At 47.7% G+C, this 17,394-nt stretch overlaps 7 non-coding genes across 7 annotated transcripts; 2 read left to right on the top strand and 5 right to left on the bottom strand.

The window, feature by feature from the left end:
* The first annotated feature begins 4,908 nt into the window (after nt 1–4,908).
* trnaf-gaa (transfer RNA phenylalanine (anticodon GAA)) lies at nt 4,909–4,981 on the top strand. Its single transcript has one exon. It is a non-coding gene; the product is annotated as a tRNA-Phe (tRNA).
* An 892-nt stretch (nt 4,982–5,873) lies between these two features.
* On the top strand, nt 5,874–5,945 carry trnaq-cug (transfer RNA glutamine (anticodon CUG)). The gene has a single exon. It is a non-coding gene; the product is annotated as a tRNA-Gln (tRNA).
* A 6,679-nt stretch (nt 5,946–12,624) lies between these two features.
* Nucleotides 12,625–12,696, bottom strand: trnae-cuc (transfer RNA glutamic acid (anticodon CUC)). The gene has a single exon. It is a non-coding gene; the product is annotated as a tRNA-Glu (tRNA).
* Nucleotides 12,697–14,980: 2,284 nt separating this feature from the next.
* trnam-cau (transfer RNA methionine (anticodon CAU)) lies at nt 14,981–15,052 on the bottom strand. The gene has a single exon. It is a non-coding gene; the product is annotated as a tRNA-Met (tRNA).
* Nucleotides 15,053–15,444: 392 nt separating this feature from the next.
* trnas-uga (transfer RNA serine (anticodon UGA)) lies at nt 15,445–15,526 on the bottom strand. Its single transcript has one exon. It is a non-coding gene; the product is annotated as a tRNA-Ser (tRNA).
* A 982-nt stretch (nt 15,527–16,508) lies between these two features.
* On the bottom strand, nt 16,509–16,580 carry trnaa-agc (transfer RNA alanine (anticodon AGC)). Its single transcript has one exon. It is a non-coding gene; the product is annotated as a tRNA-Ala (tRNA).
* A 742-nt stretch (nt 16,581–17,322) lies between these two features.
* trnae-cuc (transfer RNA glutamic acid (anticodon CUC)) lies at nt 17,323–17,394 on the bottom strand. The gene has a single exon. It is a non-coding gene; the product is annotated as a tRNA-Glu (tRNA).

Genomic DNA, 17,394 nt, shown 5'->3' with positions numbered 1-17,394 from the left:
TGGATCACGGAGCCTCTGAATGGAGCCCCGCGCTCCGCGCTCCTCCGCGCTCTAAGCGCCGCTCAGACCGGGCATGAGAGGGTCTATTTTCGGCTTGATTTTACCAGACTCGCGGGCACTTCCAGAAGCTTGCTGTTTGCTCTGATTGCTCGGGGCAGAGCACAGTGTCACGCTGACCACGGGCTGTACGCGGAGGTGACCCGCTCCGTGATCTTAGCTTCGCCCAGACCCAGGGCCATCCACCCCGCACACGGCCAGACTTTGCCCGGCCAGGGAGCACCTTCTGCGGGTCGGAGGCTCCGGGTCGGAGCCCCTGGAGCCTGGAGCCCTCACCGGGCCCCGAACTCGGCTGCCGGAGGCAGTGCAGTGCCTCATGGATAAAAGTGCACCCAGCCGGTCTCGAACTCGCGTGAGCATGAATCAACCATGAAAATGGTACAAATCATGGTTCTATGTATACCAGACAAGGAGCTTGGTCGACGGGCACACATGACCCGCCATCGTAGGGCCCCATTCTGGTTTTATCCAGCTTCGAAGGCTCCTGCGCACTGCGGTTTTGTTTACATTTTGCGGCTGTGGTTTGCTCCGGCTAACCTCACGCCGGACACGTTGGAAGCGAGGCCGAGACAGAGGTCCCACCAGGCGCGGGGCGTCAGTCTGACTGGCTTCCCCCGCGCCTGGCCCCTTGTCTCCGGAGATGGGACCGTCACTCACCCCCGCACTGAAGGACGCGCGGCTTGAAGGATGATGGCTGTGCTTAGCCCCTGTGCCAGGTGCTCTGAGCCAGTCCCCTTCAGCCTCAACGCGTCCGGTGGGAACACAGTCCGGGCCCATTGTCACTCACCCCCGCGCAGCAGGAGGCGCGGCTTGAAGGATGATGGCTGCGCTTTGCCCCTGGGCCCAAGGGCTCTGCGCCAGTCCCCTTCAGCCTCAACGTGTCCGATGGCTCTGCGCGGGGCGGGGGGCAGGGCCGGCGCATACTTTTGGTCCGACTCCGGTCCCTTCCTCGTCTCTGAGTTTGTCAAATGCAGCGCCTGTCCAGGGCTCACTTTGCTATCAACTGTGGCTGGTCACCGCCATCGTAGGGCCCCGTTCTGGTTTCATCCAGCTTCGAAGGCTCCTGCGCACTGCGGGGTTGTAGGCATTTGTGGTCCTGATTTGCGCTGGCTCACCCTCACGCTGGACACAGCGCCAGATGATATATTTGGTCCGACTCCGGTCCCTTCCTCGTCTCTGAGTTTGTCAAATGCAGCGCCTGTCCAGGGCTCACTTTGCTATCAACTGTGGCTGGTCACCGCCATCGTAGGGCCCCGTTCTGGTTTCATCCAGCTTCGAAGGCTCCTGCGCACTGCGGGGTTGTAGGCATTTGTGGTCCTGATTTGCGCTGGCTCACCCTCACGCTGGACACAGCGCCAGATGATATATTTGGTCCGACTCCGGTCCCTTCCTCGTCTCTGAGTTTGTCAAATGCAGCGCCTGTCCAGGGCTCACTTTGCTATCAACTGTGGCTGGTCACCGCCATCGTAGGGCCCCGTTCTGGTTTCATCCAGCTTCGAAGGCTCCTGCGCACTGCGGGGTTGTAGGCATTTGTGGTCCAGAGCCCCGGCTCTAAATTAAACCTGTTACCCTAGTAGGCCGGCCTCCGGGTCCCCCCTCTCTTCTTCGGTTATGGAGTACATTGGGCGCGGGGGCAGCCAGTGGAGGGCAAGGGCCCTGCCTCCAAGTGTGGTGTAGGGGACAGGGGAGCCAGGGCCTTGGGGTCCTGGTGCTTTTTATCTTTTAAAGTGGCTCAGAGTACCAAGGGCACGGACTTCCAGGGGGCTGCACCAAGGGTGTGTAGCTCGTGTGGGGGTGCTTAAGTGTGGGTACCCGGGGACGAAAGGTGGGCCGGGGCCGGCGCGAGCCTCTGTGGTGAGTGCTGGGCCGTTCCCTTGGTACTCCAGTCAGAGTACCAAGGGCACGGACTTCCATGGTATAGTACCAAGGGCACGGACCTCCAGGGGGCTGAACCAAGGGTGTGTAGCCCGTGTGGGGGTGCTTAAGTGTGGGTCCCCGGGTTCGAAGGGAGGGCCTGGTCCCCGGTGGTCATCCCCGGAGTCCCAGAGCCTGCAACCCGGGGAAGAGTGGCCCGTCCCCAGACTGAGTTTGGGGGAATGCGGGGTGGCTCTGGAGGGGCTCCAGGGGTTCCAGGGGGTGCTCGGCGGAGGCCATGCCCAGCCAGAGTGGCCCTTCCCCGGGCAGAATCTGGGGAGAGTGGGGGGTGGCTCTGGAGGTGCTCCGGGGGCTCCAAGGGTTCCAGGGGGTGCTCAGTGGGGGCCATGCCCAGCCAGAGTGGCCCTTCCCCGGGGTGAGTCTGGAGGAGTGGGGGGTGGCTCTGGAGGGGCTCCAGGGGTTCCAGGGGGTGCTCGGCGGAGGCCATGCCCAGCCCGAGTGGCCCGTCCCCAGACTGAGTTTGGGGGAATGCGGGGTGGCTCTGGAGGGGCTCCAGGGGTTCCAGGGGGGTGCTCGGCGGAGGCCATGCCCAGCCCGAGTGGCCCGTCCCCAGACTGAGTTTGGGGGAATGCGGGGTGGCTCTGGAGGGGCTCCAGGGGTTCCAGGGGGTGCTCGGCGGAGGCCATGCCCAGCCAGAGTGGCCCTTCCCCTGGGTGGGTCTGGAGGAGTGGGGGGTGGCTCTGGAGGGGCTCCAGGGGTTCCAGGGGGTGCTCGGCGGAGGCCATGCCCAGCCAGAGTGGCCCTTCCCCGGGCAGAATCTGGGGAGAGTGGGGGGTGGCTCTGGAGGTGCTCCGGGGGCTCCAGGGGTTCCAGGGGGTGCTCAGTGGGGGCCATGCCCAGCCAGAGTGGCCCTTCCCCGGGGTGAGTCTGAAGGAGTGGGGGGTGGCTCTGGAGGGGCTCCAGGGTTTCCAGGGGGTGCTCGGCGGAGGCCATGCCCAGCCAGAGTGGCCCTTCCCCGGGCAGAGTCTGGGGAGAGTGGGGGGTGGCTCTGGAGGTGCTCCGGGGGCTCCAGGGGGTGCTCAGTGGAGGCCATGCCCAGCCAGAGTGGCCCTTCCCCGGGCAGAATCTGGGGAGAGTGGGGGGTGGCTCTGGAGGTGCTCCGGGGGCTCCAGGGGTTCCAGGGGGTGCTCAGTGGGGGCCATGCCCAGCCAGAGTGGCCCTTCCCCGGGCAGAGTCTGGGGAGAGTGGGGGGTGGCTCTGGAGGTGCTCCGGGGGCTCCAGGGGGTGCTCAGTGGAGGCCATGCCCAGCCAGAGTGGCCCTTCCCCGGGCAGAATCTGGGGAGAGTGGGGGGTGGCTCTGGAGGTGCTCCGGGGGCTCCAGGGGGTGCTCAGCGGAGGCCATGCCCAGCCAGAGTGGCCCTTCCCCGGGCAAAGTCTGGCCGTGTGCGGGGTGGGTGAACCCTGCTCCGCCTCACGCGAGTTCGAGACCGGCTGGGTGCACCTTTATCCATGAGGCACTGCACTGCCTCCGGCAGCCGAGTTCGGGGCCCAGTGAGGGCTCCAGGCTCCAGGGGCTCCGACCCGGAGCCTCCGACCCGCAGAAGGTGCTCCCTGGCCGGGCAAAGTCTGGCCGTGTGCGGGGTGGGTGAACCCTGCTCCGCCTCACGCGAGTTCGAGACCGGCTGGGTGCACCTTTATCCATGAGGCACTGCACTGCCTCCGGCAGCCGAGTTCGGGGCCCAGTGAGGGCTCCAGGCTCCAGGGGCTCCGACCCGGAGCCTCCGACCCGCAGAAGGTGCTCCCTGGCCGGGCAAAGTCTGGCCGTGTGCGGGGTGGGTGAACCCTGCTCCGCCTCACGCGAGTTCGAGACCGGCTGGGTGCACCTTTATCCATGAGGCACTGCACTGCCTCCGGCAGCCGAGTTCGGGGCCCAGTGAGGGCTCCAGGCTCCAGGGGCTCCGACCCGGAGCCTCCGACCCGCAGAAGGTGCTCCCTGGCCGGGCAAAGTCTGGCCGTGTGCGGGGTGTGTGAACCCTGCTCCGCCTCACGCGAGTTCGAGACCGGCTGGGTGCACTTTTATCCAAGAATCAACTGGAGTGTGGAGCTTCTACGGGCCTCCAGGGGCACTGCCGACCCAGAGCTGTGCCCCGGCTTCAGTTCTCTGTATCTCAGGAAGTTTTTTATTTATACATTTATTTCATCCATAATCTCTGGCGCCTAAAGGGTTAACCTGGTTTTGTCTGACCAAGAGTGTGGAAATGTAGGAACAGCCCTGAGGAAGACCACAAAATCACATGCCTGAAGGGGAAAAATATGTTTTTTTCACCACACCATGTCAAAGTGCCCATTATTCACAAGGAAATGCTAACTGCTGGAGAACCCAGCAGGCAAACCACTATCAGGTGTTTTGGGGCTGTGCTGTTGCTCAAAAATAATGGACTGAAATTCACAGGGCACTGCAGACTGTTTTTGACTTTGCCATCCCACTCAAATTTAAAACTATGTACTTGGGCCTCAACACTCCTGCCATGGACACAATAAATGGATACCCTTGGAACATACTTTTGGCTGTAGAGAAAAAGGCCATCACAAAGAAATGCTCGACACCAACCACGCCAACGATCAAAGACTTGACTGACATAGTAACAGACATTAGACATTGGATGAATGGAAAACAGTGACATTCAGGCTTAATTTGGATAAGCACTAATTTTATTGACTTGGACCAAGTAGGCCCCTATTTTCATTTAAAGGTGATTTTGTTTTTATTTTATGTTATGTTATGTTATGTTATGTTATGTTATGTTTTATGTAACTATTAAGTTCTTTTAATTACAATTTTTGCTCCCTGGTCGTGTCCTGTATTGTTTTATGTTTAATCAAAAGAAAAGAAAAAAGGACACACAGAAATAGTTCATTTTCTCGCTACGTTATGCCACACGTTTCCCTCCCTTGCCTAATTTATTCGATAAAGTAGCTGAAATAGCTCAGTTGGGAGAGCGTTAGACTGAATATCTAAAGGTCCCTGGTTCAATCCGGGGTTTCGGCAGGTGTACCTGAATGTTAGTCTTTGCTCAAAAATACAATGAATAGGAATGCTGGGTCAATTGGATATTTTGCGAGATCAGGACATAAATGGCCTGGAAAGGATCTATAAAACATAAACAGCAAGCTTTCGTTGGAACATTGTTAGCATGAACATGTTTGGTAACATGTTTGGTTTCGCTGAATGTTGTACCCAAGACCTTCTGCGTGTAGGGCAGATGTGATGACCACCACACAATGAAACCATGAAGCAGAAGTTTGCCTACTTCAATGCTGCTCTCTTTGATATAGCCCAATGATCAAATGTCATACTTATTTTCAAAACAGGATATCCTGTAGAAAGGTGTGGTTCAACGGTATAGCGGTTAGCGCTCTGAATCCAGAGTTTTTCTTCATTTCTTATTGCAATTAGAGGGACAAGTCTTTTATGGATATGCATCTCTGTGGCGCAATCGGCTAGCGCGTTCGGCTGTTAACCGAAAGGTTGGTGGTTGGAGCCCACCCAGGGACGACTGCGCACCTTGCCAGAGCAAGCAAGAAATACAATCACAGAAGTAACCACTGTATCTAATTATGTAAGGAAACCAGGAAATCATTATGGCGCTGCGGCTTCCTTGGTCAAAGGGCCTGTTTAGTAAACAGGAAATGCCTACTCTTTTGTCTATGAAAAATATTTACAAGGACAGAAAAGCCCACAAGAAGAGCCCTCAAACCCATACCTTTCCCCCTCAAGTTTACTGCTGCTACACTTTGCATTAAGAGAGGGAAAAGTATTGCTGCACATCAAGATTATTTGCACTGTTTGCACTCCTTGTTTCTCATTTTTTTGGCAAGGGATGATTGATGTAAAGACTTATAGATTTGGATGAAAGTTATCCTTCCAATGACCAGTCTGCGGTTCCATGGTGTAATGGTTAGCACTCTGGACTCTGAATCCAGCGATCCGAGTTCAAATCTCGGTGGAACCTTGAGTGCCCCGAGAGCAGCGTTACTCTTTTGAAAAAGTGCAGAAACAAGAAGAATCTTTGGGTAAAATCTGTGCTTACCCCCTGAAAGGAGCCAACCAAAGCATACAAACTAAACAAAGCTGTTAAAATCTGGTGTTGGTTTTCTTATGACCAAGCTTATGATTCAACGCCTGGATTACAAAAGGCGTAAACGTTTCACCGCATTGCAAAAGAAACTCAAATGAAAAGCATTGATGTGTTGAAGGAATCCTTTGACTTGGAGAGACAGGACTTTTATAGGACTTATTATAAGCAAGAAATGAAACAAAGAAATGACCACTATAATCCTCTGACAGTAATCTTTGTTGAAACCAATCAATCAGAACTTGCGAGGGGAATCATTTCTAAATGATCTCAATGCATTGGTAATCTGGACAACGTTCTGCTAAGTATATTCTAAACCAATGGGAACGAGAAGTTAACCTGGTTTTGTCTGACCAAGAGTGTGGAAATGTAGGAACAGCCCTAAGGAAGACCACAAAATCACATGCCTGAAGGGGAAAAATATGTTTTTTCACCACACCATGTCAAAGTGCCCATTATTCACAAGGAAATGCTAACTGCTGGAGAACCCAGCAGGCAAACCACTATCAGGTGTTTTGGGGCTGTGCTGTTGCTCAAAAATAATGGACTGAAATTCACAGAGCACTGCAGACTGTTTTTGACTTTGTGTCAAGAAATGAGACATACACCCGATGCTATTCCTTAACACATAGAGAACACAATTCAACTTAGAATATGAAACGACACAGAAAGATCAGACATTTGTATGGCATGCATGGGAGAAAACGCGGGGACTGATCACGCAAGCTGTTGTAAGCAGCTTACGTGATCCTCCTGCGTCTCACCCCCGCGTCTCACCCTGTTATTTCCCATGCTGGTTGGTTTTATTAGATATTCTGGAATAGGCGGGTCACATTTCTCATTGGTCAGCTTCACATCAAGGCACTTGGTATTTTTCCGTAGAGATCAAGCCTTGGGTAAACATTACCCAGACTCCTCTGGGTTATCACCCCCCCTCTGGTAAACATCCTTTGGCCATCTTTACGACCCCTTCACAAATCCAGTTTGTCACACACCCGTTCTTCTCTTAGACTAATGATGCAGATAATATATCACTATTATGCAGATAAAATACATCACAGAAATATAATCATATATTCACATTTTATCACATTTCCCTCCTGTTTATCAAAGCATTAGTCTACTGTCTCATATGCCAAACACATTACTCTTTTCAGTTTTCAACATGTCTTTCATATAGGTGTTAAAATGACACTTTTACACTCAAAAAGTCTATGCACATTTCTCAACATTGAACACACTTCTTTTCTCTCGGCCCACAACATTTCTACAGCATTACTGTCCTAAATTTTGAGTCAGATTGGTCAATCTCTGTAATTTGACAAACAGACAATTTATCTTGTCTATATTTTGTGCGGTGTGATGGGAAATATAGAAGTACAAGCGGAAAGCCCTTAAACCCGCTGCTCTCTGGTCAGTCACTTTGACTCGTCAGGGACCTCTCTGGACACCCCAATAGAATCAAATACGTAGTATCAGGTGCTACTGGGACCAGATTGTCCACTAACCTCTCGCCCTTGACCCTGCGGTATGGTTCTGGGTGATGCTGATCACAAAAGCGATACATAGGCACAACGTCCCACAAGTGTCCCCACATCACCATACGTCCTTGCTTGGTTTCTTAAGAGACCTCCTCCCGCTGCTCGCTTCGGTCACACCTATGACACATATGAACTGGTACATTTCCCATCTCAATTCATAATCTCATTAACATTACATGTAGTTATGTTGTAGCAGATAAAAAATACACTCTGTTCGTGCAAACAACAGTGGCTGTATAATATGCCATTGTGTTTCTTCAGCCTCTGTCATGTCAATTATACATTGTACATTATTACACATCATGCATTTCATAACCTTTCAAGTTGATCACTTATTTGCTTCCCTCTATTCCAGGTCTGTGTATGTTTCATTTCCCGGTATACACAGTTGTGTATGTTGATCGATTGTCCCGATTGTCCCGATTGTCCGGTGCATAATACAGGTGTTCAGCACCCATATTACCGTCATCACTTGATGATGATAACTCGTTGATTCTTTTTCACAGAGTATGGTACTCTGCGCACCGTAGCCTCTGGCTCTCGTTCATCGTAGCAGAGTATAGTACTTTGCCTACACGAATCTGTCTGTCGTCTCTGCATACAGAAACGAAGAATACAAACAAAGTCCTGCGTCTGCGATGTTAAGGATCTGCCGCTGTGTTGTCCAGACATTTCTCTCACTTTCCCATGAGAGCACCCATGTTCTCGTCCCTCCAATGGTCGGTGTGAGGACGACACGATGTGGCTCCGTCCACCTTGCTCGTCCACTTGGCTCGTTTCTGTAAACACCACATCTCCAACACGTTCTCTGCGGTGATAAAGTCTTTTCGACAATTCAGTGTATTTCAGTTTTCTTGTTTACAATTTTTTTTTTAGTAATTTTTGATTCGGAATATTTGTTTACACGTACAATAGCCCTCCTTTTTGAGATATGGCTTTGCCCATTTCTCAAACTTCTACATTTAACCAAAATTCAATAATCCAGATAGTTTACAACGTTCACTAATCCAGGATGTAATCAAGGAAGAGATGGAATTGCGTCTGTCACTCCACTCCGCAATGTCACCTCTTGACTTTTCACAGTTCAGTGGTCACATCCCTGGCTGAGCCCCCCTTCCACGGCGCTGGGCCCCCACCCTGTGTGTCTGTAATCCGACACTGCCTCTGCGATCTGTAACTTGTAAATCTGTTTTACCACCATTTGTTTCAAACTCTAAAAGTTTCAAACTCTAAATGTTTGGTTGTCCACGTGTGCGCGCGTATGTATGTATGTGTGTGTGTATGTGCAATACAACTACAAATACATCAAACAATAATAATTATCTCAATAATTCCCCCGTTGAGCTGGCCATAAGGGTCAGTTCACAACTTAGAATTCTTCACATAATTAATAATTTCACATCTCCTCTGTTTGTGTGGCCTGCATAAAGTCACACATCTAATGTAATATGTGCTAATCTTTTATATGTGCTTCAGGTGAGATTCAAACTCAATCTCTCACACCTGCTCATGTGGTGCTTTACAAACATTGTGTATTAGTTTGTTCTAGCAAGTCTATATGTGTATTAACAATCAAAATGATTCTAAACCTTCCCCTTATCCATAAGGCACGTCATTTTATCAGTCTAACCATCTCTTGCCTCCGTCCTGAGTCCTATAATGTTTAAGTCCTATTATCACTGGTTTTCATAACTTCTATAGCGTCTAAATTTAGATGATATTGTCTTATTTAAATCTATTCAATTCTTGATTGAATCTCAACAATCCTTCAGGTATTTACTTTAGAATGTCAAATTCTTTCCCTGTTAATTTTAACTTTTCCTATTACCCATCACGTCAACCCCCCCTGAGGTGGAGTTGCTGTTAATTGTCACTGTGATACGTAAAGATAACGACATCTGCTCCATCCTGAGTCCTCTCCAGATTCTTTGCCAGTCAATAGCCCCTTATCTCTGACTATCTTTATGACTTGGTGTCCTGTTGTCTTTAGTTAATGACCCATTCATGTCTTTCCAAGGAGGACATTGGCACGTCACTATTTAACTTATTCCCTCACTTACGTCTACATCGCAATACGAGGTTTCCTCATGATAATACAAATAAATAAGTTACTGATATAACTTTTCACTTTACTTACTGCCCATTCTACTGTCCAAAAACATCAGTAGTCATTAATTTACCCACATTATCACACCAGGCCTGTGCCTGCATTTGATTCTAAATTTAAAAACACTTCTGTCTTTTCGTCCTGTACTTTGATCTAGTCATGCATTAAGTCCAAAAAATATTTTTTGTCAAATCCAAAAATAAAACAAAACAAAACGTAGGTTTGTTCTGTGCACTCAAAAAAACACGATACCGTAAAAACACAACTTTTGTCATCTATGTCGGGGACAGGAAGTGTCCTGTCTGTGATCACATTCCCCAAAATATTGGCCATCTATAAAAATCTGAATTCATCTTCATCTCTTATCAAGTTTAATGAAATCTTTATAATTGATTGTTGTCAATCAAACAAAACCCTTAAATTTGTTCTACAGACTAAAATTTAAAACAGCTGAGTTTAGTTCCTAATTCATTCATTCAGAGCGTCCTCTGAGTGCTTTCTCCCCATTCTCCTGTCTTGTTGACCCCCCTTATCTCCCCCTCTCTGCCACGTCATCTGAGCACGCTGGAAGTCTCCCTCCAAAATCCTCTATAACTTTTCCTTTGTCTTTTTACAGTTTGGGGTGATAATTCTGGCATTATGTGGTCTCGGTCGTCTGAGAGAAATGCTACTTGCTTTACAGTCACGGTTAATGTCAAGCTTCTAGAGAAAATTCCTTATTAGATTCCTCCGGACATAAACGTGGTGTTTAAGATTCACCCGTGACTGCAAATTTTAGATCTCTCAGAATAACGCCTTGTGACCCTTGATTAATTGTGATTCTCACACTCGTTAGTTAATCACTTATTAATCCTCATTCACACATTCACACTTCTCTCTTACTTACTTCGCTCGTGCACAGCGCTTACATTCACACATATTTCCTCAGTAATATTAAACTGGGTATTTCCTCAGTAATACCTAAACTGCGTATTTCCTCAGTAATTTGAAACTGGGTATTTCCTCAGTAATACCTAACTGCCTTGCTTTATGTGAGAAACTTATCTCGTCCATAAGCCTACAATATTTTTCCAGTAAATATCAAACTAATGCATAAAAACGTTTTATGGCTAACTCTTTTTCACACACAAAATTTTGTCTGACCTTCTTTGTCGCCTGTGTTCTCCTGCTGCTTCGAAACGACGCGCTCTCCTGGCGGAGAATGAGGTGCGATGGGCGGCCACGGGAAAAGTGGACTTCTTTCAGCTGTGCACAGACTTCACCGATTCACCCGTCAATCTCCGCGAAGGGGCTGCTTGTCATCCGGCTCGATAGGACCAGAAAATGTCAAGAAATGAGACATACACCCGATGCTATTCCTTAACACATAGAGAACACAATTCAACTTAGAATATGAAACGACACAGAAAGATCAGACATTTGTATGGCATGCATGGGAGAAAACGCGGGGACTGATCACGCAAGCTGTTGTAAGCAGCTTACGTGATCCTCCTGTGTCTCACCCCCGCGTCTCACCCTGTTATTTCCCATGCTGGTTGGTTTTATTAGATATTCTGGAATAGGCGGGTCACATTTCTCATTGGTCAGCCTCACATCAAGGCACTTGGTATTTTTCCGTAGAGATCAAGCCTTGGGTAAACATTACCCAGACTCCTCTGGGTTATCACCCCCCCTCGGGTAAACATCCTTTGGCCATCTTTACGACCCCTTCACAAATCCAGTTTCTCACACACCCGTTCTTCTCTTAGACTAATGATGCAGATAATATATCACTATTATGCAGATAAAATACATCACAGAAATACAATCATATATTCACATTTTATCACACTTTGCCATCCCACTCAAATTTAAAACTATGTACTTGGGCCTCAACACTCCTGCCATGGACACAATAAATGGATACCCTTGGAACATACTTTTGGCTGTAGAGAAAAAGGCCATCACAAAGAAATGCTCGACACCAACCACGCCAACGATCAAAGACTTGACTGACATAGTAACAGACATTAGACATTGGATGAATGGAAAACAGTGACATTCAGGCTTAATTTGGATAAGCACTAATTTGATTGACTTGGACCAAGTAGGCCCCCTATTTTCATTTAAATGTGATTTTGTTTTTATGTTATGTCATGTTATGATATGTTTTATGTAACTATTAAGTTCTTTTAATTACGATTTTTGCTCCCTGGTCGTGTCCTGTATTGTTTTATGTTTAATCAAAAGAAAAGAAAAAAGGACACACAGAACTAGTTCATTTTCTCGCTACGTTATTCCTGGTTCAATCCCGGGTTTCGGCATGTGTACCTGAATGTTAGTCTTTGCTCAAAAATACAATGAATAGGAATGCTGGGTCGATTGGATATTTTGCGAGATCAGGACATAAATGGCCTGGAAAGGATCTATAAAACATAAACAGCAAGCTTTCGTTGGAACATTGTTCGCATGAACATGTTTGGTAACATGTTTGGTTTCGCTGAATGTTGTACCCAAGACCTTCTGCGTGTAGGGCAGATGTGATGACCACCACACAATGAAACCATGAAGCAGAAGTTTGCCTACTTCAATGCTGCTCTCTTTGATATAGCCCAATGATCAAATGTCATACTTATTTTCAAAACAGGACATCCTGTAGAAAGGTGTGGTTCAACGGTATAGCGGTTAGCGCTCTGAATCCAGAGTTTTTCTTCATTTCTTATTGCAATTAGAGGGACACCAACCAACCTGCTAGTCTATAGATGCATAGAAAAGCTGAAGGTTGATTACAAACTTCCGCATGCTGCGCCCAAATTGATGCCAAGTTTCTATGCCTCTCTTCACCTCCGTCTAGCTTGAATGTACTCGTAACCACGGTGAGTCTTGTACATAATGTGGCTACAAGTATTCCAGAAGGACAGACCAGATATTCCCATACCTGGAGTTGAACCCGGGCCACCTGAATGAGAGCCAGGAATCCTAACCGCTAGACCATATGGGAAGGATTTGAGAAGGTAAGAGCTAATTTAATGGTAAAAAAGATAAGATAAGATAAGATAAGATGAGATGAGATGAGATGAGATGAGATGAGATGAGATAAGATAATAAGATAAATACATAAATACCATTGCATGTGATCACAACAGTAATTGCACATGAATATGTGTCATGAAGGCACATAGATTGCACATGAATTTCACAGTAATTGCACATGAATTGCACATGGATTCCAACAGCAATTGCACATATGACGGAATTGCACATCAGTATTAGGTTAGGTCAGTATTGCGAGTGTTCAGGACTAACAGTGTTTGTTATAAAGTCTGACAGCAGCAGGAAGGAAAGACCTACGAAACCTTTCCCTCACACAGCGAGGGTGGATTAGTCTCTCACTGAAGCTGCTCTCCAGAGCGGACATAGTGTCCTGCAGGGGATGACACTCATGGTCCAGCATAGATGTGAATCTAGCCAGGACCCTCATGTCCCCCACCTCCTGCACCGAGTCCAGAGCACAGCCCAGGACGGAGCTGGACTTCTCGATGACTTTGTCCAGCCTCTTCCTCTCCCTCTCTGTGATGCTGCTGCTCCAGCAGGCCACACCGTACAGGAGGGCTGATGCCACCACAGAGTCGTAGAAGGTCTTCAGGAGTGGCCCTGTCACTCCAAAAGACCTGAGTCTCCTCAGGAGGTAGAGCCGACTCTGTCTCTTCCTGTACAGTGCGTCTGTGTTATGAGTCCAGTCCAGTTTGTGGTTCAGATCAACACCCAGGTACTTGTATGAGTCCATTCTCTCAATGTCCCGTCCCTGGATGTTCACTGGTAAGGGGGCAGTGGGGTGGCGTCTGCGGAAATCCACCACCATTTCCTTGGTCTTCCCCGCTTTGATGAGGTGGTTCCGCTGACACCAGTCCTCAAAGTCCTGCGCCAGTCCTCTGTACTCTGCGTCATCTTCGTCCGTGATGAGTCCGATGATGGCAGAGTCATCAGAGAACTTCTGCAGGACACAGCTGTCCGTGTCATGTCTGAAGTCTGCAGTGTAAAGGGTGAAGAGAAAGGGCGCGAGGACAGTGCCCTGGGGCGCCCCCACACTGCAGGTCCGAGTGTCAGACACACAATCCCGTGCTCTCACAAACTGTAAATCCTCTGGGACCGCATGAGGCTCGCTATTTCCGTCATTTTATTTTGAAGGGACCTCACGTTACCCATGACTACGGCGGGAACCGACTTCCTGTTTGTCCCTCTCTTCTCTCTGAGTTTACGTCCAGCCTGTCTGCTTCGTTGCGTTTTCCTTAGGATGTCCGCCGGGATAACGTGACGATCTCCGGGTAAGACGACTGTTCTCCGCAGTTTCATTAGTTCCTCCTTTGTGTAAACGCGGTACGGCGCCGGCCGGGGGGCGGGGCCGGAGCCGTGGGACTCAGAGCCAAGACACGATGAAAACACTCAATCCAGCCGAATAAAGTCAAAACAAGTTATTTTAAAGCGATTCCAGTGCGTGTCCCGATCGTTCATGAAGTTCCTCTTTCATATAAACGTGTATATAAGCGTGTACCGACAACACGCCGTACTTTGGCGGCGGCCGGAGGGCGCGGGGGGGCTAGCTCGGAGCTAGCTCACATCACAACAACACGACGAAAAACGCTCAAATCCAGCTGAAAAAAGTCAAAAACAGTTGAATTAAAAACGATTCCAGCGCGTGTCCCTATCGTACAGTAAAATAGAAAAAATGTACTAACTATATTTACAAAATATAGGAGATGAAGCACAATAAGTGTGAGAAAAAAGAGAGAGCGTTTACACCGGGCTGCTAGCTGTACCAGCGCCTTATGGCGTATAAAGAAGGCCTCATTGATGCTTGAGAGTTAAGGAACAGTTCTGTATGTAATAGATATAAGCCCATTCCACGTGCAACAAGTCTAGTGATTAGTATTTTCCTTGTGGCTCAGCCTATTAGACCATGGACCTGAAATCCACAATCCCGGATTTTGGAGGCTAGTATCCTGTGCATATTGCTTATGGGGTTATGTACCCATAATAGACTCAAATTGCTTCAAAATGTCTAATCATGGGTCTTTTTTGACCTACATCTTCTTTCACTACTCAGCTATCCTTTTCCCCAAAAAAGAAATAACAATGTAGGATGGATAAAAGAAATGTGCTGCTAGATTCAAAGCAAATGTGGAACTGGGAGCTTGCGCTGAAGATCGGCTTCCATCATCCAACACATTACTGACTAGCTTGGTTAATTTGGATTGACAATGGCAATAATGCAAGAAAAAACATTCTAGCAGAGGATGGTTTCGATCCATCGACCTCTGGGTTATGGGCCCAGCACGCTTCCGCTGCGCCACTCTGCTGAATGGTTATGATCATGGGACTCAAACCCACAATCCCTGGTTCAAGAGGCCAGTGCGTAATGCCCATGGGGCTGTATACGTCTAATAGACTCAAATCGCTTCAAAATATGAAATCTAATTTTAAAGGAATGTGGAACTGGGATCTTGCTACGAAAGACTGTGCTCTAACACTGAGCTACATAACCATCTCTTGTCTGTCATGATTATTGTCCAAGCGAGACCTGGAGTCAACACTTTTCACTTTGTGCCATCAACATATTGAATGGAGATGCAGGGGATTGAAACAAGGATTTCATAAATGCCCTCGTTCTGATAGAAAGGCTCCGAAATTAAACATCAGCAAACATGCTGGTTTATAGAATAGAACCTCAAAATCTGTGCTGCTAAACACACGTTGCTGACAGGACTCGAACCTGCGCGGGGAAACCCCAATGGATTTCAAGTCCATCGCCTTAACCTCTCGGCCACAACAACAATATACATCAAAACTGTGTTTAAGAAAGTGGAAATTATCCACATTATTTTCTGAAACTAGCGCAATTACATTACCAGATTTAACTCTCCATGAATTCATGGAGACAGCATGTTTTACTAAACATTCTAAGCTCAGGTTTGGCGAGACATACCCATACTGGAAGTTGGGAATGTTGCCCAGGCTGCCTCGGCGAGAACTAGAAATTCTAACCCCTAGACCATATGAGAAATATAAAGATCAAGTGTAACAGATTGAATTGTAACATAAGCCTCATTGATGTTTGAGAGGTTAAAGAACAGTGCATAGTTGGGTCACCAGCTTTTAAGCAAGCATTTTTAATATCTAAATGTGCTTGGTTCTGCATGTCATGGAGAGAAGCACATAGCTCGGGATTTGTATCTTTCTTTTGGTTCAGCCAAATAGAGCCAGGTCTTGATTTTTAATACAGTTTTTTTTTAATGGGGTAGGAAGCACTATCAAGCAGCTCTGAGTTTGTGTTGTCCCGCCCCAGAAAATCTGGCTGAGTGCTCTAAGGAGCTAGATTTAAGTTCCAGTCCCTGTGAAGGGATGCTTTCAAGTACAACCGCTGCTACGTTGCATGGAACAGCTAAAGGTTGATTACTGCATATTGCACGCTGCATCCTAAATGGATGGGATTTTTCAATGTCTCTCTTAACAACCCACAGCGTGTCTTATTCATACTGTGGATTCAAGTCTTCCAAAAGGCTGACCACAATGTTCCCATGCCAGGAGTTGAACCCAGGCCACCTGAATGGGCCACTTTGTCTCACCTTCCTGCAGGTAGTGTGGATGGATGAAATAATATTGTTTGAATTTTATAAGTGCTACAAGGTTCAAAGGTAATGCGGGACTGGGAGCTTGCACTGAATCACCACATGTGCTGATTTGAAATATTTAAGTGAAGGTCTCTAAAATTCACTGCAGTGTAATCTGGCCATTAGCAAAGACTACAGTGTCACCTGGAGATGCTGGGGATTGAACCCAAGACCTCGTACATGCTAAGCATTCGCTCTACCACTGAGCTACACCCCCTTCCTTATCAATGCCTTAAAATGATAGAATGGACAAAAACAGAACAGATAGAATAGAATCAACAGAAACAGTGACCAGATAGGCAATTCAATTCTTCATTTTTTTTTGTTTATTCCAATTTGACTGGTTGTGACACAAAGGTTTGTCCCATTGTTACTTTACTTACATGTGCGTCACTTTTTGTGTGTTACAGTAACTTTTTTGGCCTGATCACCCAGTCCACAAGTGTTCCTGTACCTATATATTTACAAATCAAGCACTGTTAAGCAGGTGGCATCCTTTGCTGGTCAGGGGGAAGAGAAAGGTATGTTTCCAGCAGGGTTCTAAGAAATATGAAGCAATGCCAATGGATTTTTTGCCCATCAGCTTGACCACCTGGCCACCACAATACTGCATCTTTGGAAAATTACAGTGAAAGCTTTAGACCAATAAAAAAATCAAGATATGCTTGTCCAGTCAAGAATTGCTGGAAAACATGACTGATCCCAAATGAAGTAAAGTATGCGCTCTACCGCTGACCCACTTTGTCTAGAAATGCTCCAAAAAGAAACACCAACCAACCTGCTAGTCTATAGATGCATAGAAAAGCTGAAGGTTGATTACAAACTTCCGCATGCTGCGCCCAAATTGATGCCAAGTTTCTATGCCTCTCTTCACCTCCGTCCAGCTTGAAAGTACTCGTAACCACGGTGAGTCTTGTACATAATGTGGCTACAAGTATTCCAGAAGGACAGACCAGATATTCCCATACCGGGAGTTGAACCCGGGCCACCTGAATGAGAGCCAGGAATCCTAACCGCTAGACCATATGGGA

Source organism: Eucyclogobius newberryi, unplaced genomic scaffold (assembly GCF_026437365.1).
Source record: "Eucyclogobius newberryi isolate DKJ021-1_F unplaced genomic scaffold, fEucNew1.0.hap1 SCAF_55, whole genome shotgun sequence".
Lineage (NCBI taxonomy): Eukaryota > Metazoa > Chordata > Actinopteri > Gobiiformes > Gobiidae > Eucyclogobius > Eucyclogobius newberryi.
Note: the sequence above shows the minus strand (reverse complement) of the source record. Positions and strands in the feature narration are given on the sequence as shown.